The sequence below is a fragment of the Catharus ustulatus genome, chromosome 5, assembly GCF_009819885.2.
Source record: "Catharus ustulatus isolate bCatUst1 chromosome 5, bCatUst1.pri.v2, whole genome shotgun sequence".
Lineage (NCBI taxonomy): Eukaryota > Metazoa > Chordata > Aves > Passeriformes > Turdidae > Catharus > Catharus ustulatus.
In genome coordinates this window covers 66,234,051-66,241,752 of record NC_046225.1, presented here as the reverse complement: position 1 = coordinate 66,241,752, position 7,702 = coordinate 66,234,051, and positions in this window count along the sequence as shown.

Sequence of the window (7,702 nt, the reverse complement as noted above, 5' to 3'; positions counted from 1 at the left end):
CACATAATAAGAGAACTTAAAAGTGGCCCGCAAACTCCTAGAAATAGTCATGAAAGGTAAAACACCATGCAGCTCAAGTATTTATAATACGATCCCTCAGGGTTGGCCCTGAATTTTTGAATATATAACATCTTCATAAATGATTTTGAAATAAGGCTAATGCAATCTTAGAACAATTACAGCTGACAAAAACAGGCAGGATGATAAAGAGAAAAGATGGAAGAGTTATATAGAATAATCTGAAGTAATTCAGCCTATGAAACAATTAAGCCCACAAAATATTTTAACAAAATCACATTCACACTATACCCAGAGAAAGAAAAGTGCAAGTCGTGTCTACAGAGTGAAGGGTGTGTTGGCAAAGCAGTGACTTAAAATGAACCTAGAGTTGAAATGGACAAACAAATGATAAACAGAATTATCATTAGTCTTCATACTACAAAGACACAAGGAAGGTTTTCCTACTCCTTCAGGATATGAACCTGGGATAACTTCAGTGCATTTTTGATAGCATCAACATGGAAATTATGCTTCCAGTTCTGGTGCTCACAGTGGGAAAGTCTTGGCACAAAACTGAAGAGACAAACATGAACAAATTAAAGTCATATTGCCTATCTTTTCAAGAAGAGATCTAAAAGGATGCTGAGTCATCCCAGGAAAACCAGGAAGCAAGGGAATACAGGTCAAGTTGAGCACACTGAAATTGGAAACTCAACTAATTTTCAACTGCAAGAGTGGTGAAGCACCAAGACCTTCAAATCAAGACAGAGGACATCTTTGGAAGAAAGGCACAGACCTTTTACAGCCCTTGGTTCTATCAATTTATTATAGCTTAATGAACAACCTGTCAAAAGTAATAGGGAACCAGCTTGAAGTTCATTGTCATCTAGGACATCTCCCATTGAGCTAAGGACCACAAAAAAAACCTGTGACATTTATGAAGTTTTTAAACCTTTGAAGTAACACTTGAAATTGAAACAGAACAGCTCCCTTCAGCCCAACAAATTCTTTCCCCTGCCTTTTTATTTGCACTTATTTGCAATGAGCTTTAAGAAAAGACCACAGCATAAATGACACACAGACTCTGTGTATAACAAAAATAGATTAGGCCAGATCCTCTATTAGCATAAATCATTGAAATCACTTTTTTTTGGCTCAGTCTCACAGGAAAGGAGGAAATCCCAAAAAGAAGGGGTTTGACAGACATGATTTTCACATAACCTAAAAGAAGCATGAACATATTGCTCAAATAATTGCAAGACGAGTAAAAAAATATTTTGTGATGCTGTTCAAATGGCTTGGAAAGGCTTTCCAGGTTAGAAAGTGTGAAAGAAGCTACAAAAAGTTTTAAAATGTGCATAGGATGTATAAATTCAACCAAAAAATCCAGTTCATTTTACTGCTTCTCACTTCTATAAAGCTGAAATTACATCAGAAACATCCCACATCTGATGTTTAACTTGCACCTTAAAGAGTGCAGAAGCAAAAATCTCAGCATTCCATTTTGGTCTATTTAATTCTTACATAATTTGTTTATTCCAAGGAAGGATCTAAGGAGGATCACTGCAAAGAGCCAGTAAGGGTGAAAAACTAGTTTCTCCCTTTAGAAGATAACATTTCCTAGGAGAAATCAGCTGAAGCTTACATATCTTGTCACTAGAATTTGCTCCAACAGTATTAAGCCATTAGAAATGAGTCACTGGCAATTCCAGAGAGCACCATGTAGGCTTGGGGGGAAAAAAGAGCTACAAAAATTTAATCATGGCATTAAATCAGCTCTGTTGAGGATCAGCACAGCAGACCAGTGCACAGCCCTGCTGAGAAAGCCATCCATTACGAATGCAGGGCAGCACTTCCCAATCTTGTTTCCCCAAGTGAGTTTTGATAAATGACAGACAGCAGCACAGTCACCACACCAACACCCTCAGGTGAGTTCCAAAACCCTTCACAGATTTCTAGAAAATCAGCTTTTCTGAGCAGTCTCTAACCTGTTGCTCCCACCTCCTGGTTGCCATCTCCTCATGGCAAACTGGCAGTACATGGAGAAGCCTGGGAGCAAATTTGCCTGTGAATAGTGAGGAAAAAAGGTCTTGAGAATTTCAGTTTTCTCCCCAGTGTCTATCATGAGGCTCTTGTTTAACAACACTTATTTTCCTAAATTTCCATCAGTAGCTAGCATAATTTTTGAATTTATTCTTACCACCCTTAATGTTTTCTGCTGGTTTCAGCTGTAGCTGAGCACTGTCATTTATAATTTTGTACCTAAGTACCCAAGCAATGCTTTTGCATTCTTCTTTTGTTGTTTTTCTGTATTGATGTCCACCTTCTCCAGGTTCAAACCTTGGAGAAACCTTTCCTCAATTCATTCTCTAAGGGAAATTAAACATATAGCTACATAAAGAATGTTGAAACAACAGGTCATGCTTCAGCAGACAGACATGAATACACAGACAAAAATAGAAGCTTGCCTTCACTGTTTTGTTGGTTTTTTTTTTAAATAGCCTTTTCAAGTCACCTTTACAGGAGTTAGCTGCAGGAGCACAGAATTCAAATTAGGAAAAAGCACCATTGCCAGGCTCACTGAGAGCTGAGTCCATCTGCTTCAACATCCTCCATCTGACAGGGTTAACAGGAGATCTTTCAAAGTCAGACAAGCCCACTAAGGGCACCCACAGGACAGCACAGAGACACCAGCTTCCTCCATCCAGACACATGAAGGGTGCCTTCTTTCTTGAAGCATGTAGTTTTTTGTACTTTTTTTCTTCCTACAGTCTTTTTTACTTTAATCTCCTCTGATGCATCAGATTTTCTCATTATCTATTAACCTTTTTTTGATCCTATTAAGCTTCTGGCAGCAATGATATCAAGAGACAGTAAGGTTCAGAGGTTAATTGTGTCTTGTATTTAAAAAGTACTTCCTTTTTCCATTTTAACTGTGTTCATTTTTAAATAATGCTAAAATAGAAAGTGAAAAAAAAATCTATAGCACAGTTTAAAATTAAAATGAAAGGAGAGAGAGAGAGTTAAATTATGACACTCAAATAATTCTTTCCTGCAAGCCCTGAGGGAAAACTGATGTAACTGAGAACTTAATGTAAATTGCTACTGTTAAGGTTAGATTAGAAAGAAAATTTAAAAAATAAGTCATTTAATCAGCTCCTCAGCTGGTGTGAATCAGTTCAGTTCTTTGGGAGGTTTTGAGCCTGGACTGATTTATATCACCTGAAGATCATGCCCTTTGATCTTTAAATATCTAATAATTTTTATGGATCCCCTGCAGCCTTCTTTTTTCTAAATTATGGTGTACAGAACCAGACCTTATACTTCACCTGTGGCCTCACCTCCTGCTTCCTATGCCTCATCCTCTTGTTCATAAATCCCAGAATTAGATTTATCCCTCTTTTGCAGATCCTTATTTAGTTTGTGATCCATCCAAGATCATCACCCAGTGAGTAACTCAGCTGGGTTGTATTTTTAATGCTCCCTGCCTGCCTACAAACACACATCTCCCCCCATTTATTGAGCACCTGAATTTACTAAATTTCATCTCACTGATTTCAAATCACTTATGCAACTAATCAAGATAATTTTGAATTGCAATTGTCTCTCTCATTTTTCCTTCAGGAACTGCCTCCTACCAGCCACAGACTGTCTTTTTTAGCTCCAAACTCAGTTCTGCATCAAAATAATTTCATTCAAGCAATGTAACAAGTAGCACAACACTGGCATACTGCTGGCTATAGAGCCACCTTAGGACTTGCTATACCACAGCTCAAACCCAAAGATTTCAAGATTTACTTTCCTCTTTCATAATATACATATCACTGTGTTGTGTATAATAAACGTACTAAATAATGTTTTATTATTTAGCATGGTTGAATTGGATGATCTCAAATGTCTTTTACAATGAAATTAAAATTTACCCCACTTGAAACCACCACAGAACATCATGTTTACACAACTTTATTATTCTTCATATCTTTTCGTGTCTTATTATAAATGTCACAGAATCACAGAACAAGCTGAGTTGGAAGGGACCCTCAGGGATCATCAAGTGGCCCCACACAGCTCCATCCCTAAGAATCCCTAAGAATCACACCATGTGTCCAGGAGTATTGGCCAAACTCTTCTTGAGCCCTGTCAGGTTTGGTGCTGTGACCACTTCCCAGGGGAGCCTGTTCCACTGCCCAATCACCCTCTGAACAAAAAATCTTTTTCCTAATGCTCTACCTAAACCTCCCCTGACACAGCTTCACACCATTCCCTTGGCTCCTGTCACCACAGAGCAGAGATCAGTGCTTGCCCTTCTTCCTCTCCTCATGAGGAATTTGTAACTTCAGTGAGGTCTCCCCTCAGTCTCCTCCAGGCTGGGCAGACCAAGTGACCTCAGTGACTCCTCACAAGGCTTCCCCTCAAGGTGCTTCACCATCTCTGTTGCCCTCCTTTGGACACTGTGTAATATTTTAATGTCTTTCTTGTATTGTAGTGCCAAAAACTGCCCCCAGGACTCGAGGTGAATATGTCATGCTATGTGTCAGTGCTTGCTTATGCAGAAGCCTGGATTGATGTGAAGGATGCTTCCATATGGAGGAGGATTGTATTGCAGCTACACTCCTCTTTTCTGAAAAAAACAGTTTTACGCCTTCCATTTGCTTTTGACAGCTAATGAGTCAAAGGAGAATTGCTCAAAGCTGCTTGACTTATGCTAAAAAAAACCTTAAAAAGAACTGAGCATACACAGATCTCATCTCTGCCTAAACACCTTCCACTTGTTCGAGGAAAATGCAGAAAAGGTTGACACATTCACTAACAAAAGGTAGAGTCTATTTTCAGTGTCAGCCAGCAGCCAGAACTAATCTTGTGGACATACACTATGCAATGCAGGCAGCAATTATTTCTTTCAGAAGGATCCAAGGAATACAAGTGCTATCCTGCTTTTCGTCCTCTAAAAGATATTGGTTGTGTTCACCTTCTGGGATTTATTTTACCTCCCTCTATCTTCAACACCAACTTGGAGAAGGAAACACAACCTATAGGCTTCTCTGTCAAGAACATACAGCTGATGCACCATTTGATTCTCCACAGATGTAAACATTGCTATCTGTAAAATGTCACAGTGCTTGGCAGAAATTAATTACTGTGCAAAGAGCAGCAAATTTCTCCTGACTCTACAGAAGGTTGGACAATGATCCAGAGAGTAAAGCACTTCAAAGAAGCAGCTGGAGCATAACCTGTTTCTTTCATCAGAAACATCAGTGCCCTATTTGTAAGAATCGACCACTGATTAAGCTTTGACAAGTCAAAGGAGAAAACACACATAAAAAGCCATTTCCCATCAGGGCACACATTTAGGAATAATATTTGCAGCCAAAGCTGATTGCCTGTTGACAAAATTACAAAACACTTCTGGATTTTCCAAAATTAAGCCCATAATCTACGAAGTACAGAGATGCAGTGCTGTGATAGATGAGTAATGGCAGCAAAGGTGCTCAAAGGAACCTAAAACTGATCAAGGCTGGGTCCTGTATCTCAAAAAAGTTGACAGAAAATAACTCATGGCCTTTGAAGGGCCTTAATAAAAGGTCCTTTATTTGGAGGAGGAAAGAGGTGATTTTCCCTTTTTCCATAGCACCAGAACATGGTTGTAAATAAAGGAGGCATGGGAGTGGTGGGGCTTCCTGTGCAGCTGCAGAGGTGCCTCTGCCCTGTGATCAAAGTGTCTGAGTCCAGCTGGGATGCACTGGTATGGCTCCATGGACCTCCAGGTAGACAGTGCTGTGTGATAGATCAGCATTGCAACTTTCTTTCGTGACCATTTATATGGCTCAATGTACTTATTATTATTATTAAAGTTAGATGTCTCTACCTAAAAGTCACTCTTTTGCTAAATTGCTGTCCAGGCAAGTTCCTTCTCCATTTGTCCAGGAGAGGGGTTGCTACTGCTTGGTTGGCTGTTCTCACAGGAGCCAACACCACCCATTTTCTTTCACTTTCCTCATCATACTAATGCTGCTGAGTCTTTTTATGGGCATTTCCAAAGCTTTAGAAGCATTGCAGCACAACACAGTATCATCAAAGAAATAAAAAACACATGGTAGTACAAACTGAAGGACCTCCCTTAATCCAAAGAATAAATATTTTCTGAGGAAAGCATCAATGTTTATACAGAGAGAGTGCTTCAGTGACTGAGACACCACATAAATCAGCTTTGCAGCCCCTATGTCAGATGCAAATTGATGTTAAATATCTGGTGGCAAAGAGTGAGAAAGATGACAAGCTGCTTTATTCGGGAACTTGAGCTACAATAATTAGATGCCTGAGACACATTTTAAGAATGTAACTGGCTGTGTTCAGCTGGTATCTTGCTAATCACCCTTTCTTGTTGAATGCCCATAAGATGCATTTATTACTATTATTTTTACTGAGACATTTAAAGTTGGCTATTCATTTAGTTTTATAGTATTCTTTTGATGGCACAAGGTTGACAAACATCTTTAAAACATCTTTTCGTATCATAATGATAATTTTACCTCCAAAAGCTGACACAGAAAGAAAAAAAACCAACAAAAAAACACGGAAAAAAAAGAGTTCAGAAAGGCACCATAAAGACACTTCTCTACATAGGGACCCCCATAGACTCCAATTTGTACCAGTGTGAAGCATTTTCATTATTTGTTTTGGCCACCACAGTCACAGAGATTCCAAGAAGCCTTTAAAAAAATTTTTTGACAGCTCTGTGTTTACCAGGAGGCAATCAGGAATTATGAGCTTACCAGAAGAGATAAGCAGGCAAAAAGAACCATTATTACCCATCTACTGCAACACCTAGAACACCACAGGCATTTTTAAAACGTAAGGCAACGTTTCAGAGGGAGGAAAAAAAAAAGCAACATTAAATACCCACCTTCTTAACGATAATCTGCATTTCAGTTTGCCAAAAAAATGACTTGACTAGTCTCTTTCATATGATTAGGGCAATTATCAAAATAATGCCACTTACTTGTGGCATACTTGAGTTACTTCACCTGGTGATACACTTCAGATACTCATGTTTATTCAGAAGGAAAATCCTAGAGAGAAGTAAATGCAGGCTATCTTTTAAAGGGAGAAATACAGGAAGACTTTGAAAGATATTCAAGACCCAATTGTCTACATCGTCTGTAGAAACACAACCAGCCCGATTTCCGCAGCTGGAGCAGCAGCCGGTGATCAGTGCATTAACGCTGAACTCGGCATCTCTCTGCTGCCTTGTCCCTTTCCCCACCTGCTGGTCACGCCGGAAAGCAGCACAGCACCAACTGCAACAGGAAAATATCCAACTCAAGTCATTCTGTCCTCACACCCAGCTACTTCCACGGACCACTAATAAAATTCTTCTGCTATTTTTTTTACTGTAAAAATTGAGATTAGAATCTGTGATGAGACATCCAATTAAAAAAAAAAAAAAAAAGTGCAAAATATCTGATCATTGAAGCTTTTCAGAGAAGACTCCTTTCACTTGAAAGCATTCCCCATCTGCTTCGATTCCAAATACAAGAGAAGGAATATGGCTGCTGGGCTGAACTCTGTAATTATGTTCACAGAGCTGTCAGATCATAGCTAGCAGGTGATGTGTTCATTGTGGGGTTTAAAGTCGCAGAAATAATCTTCCAAAACAAACATTAAATAAGAAGAAAACAAAACAAAAAAGCCAAGCAAATAA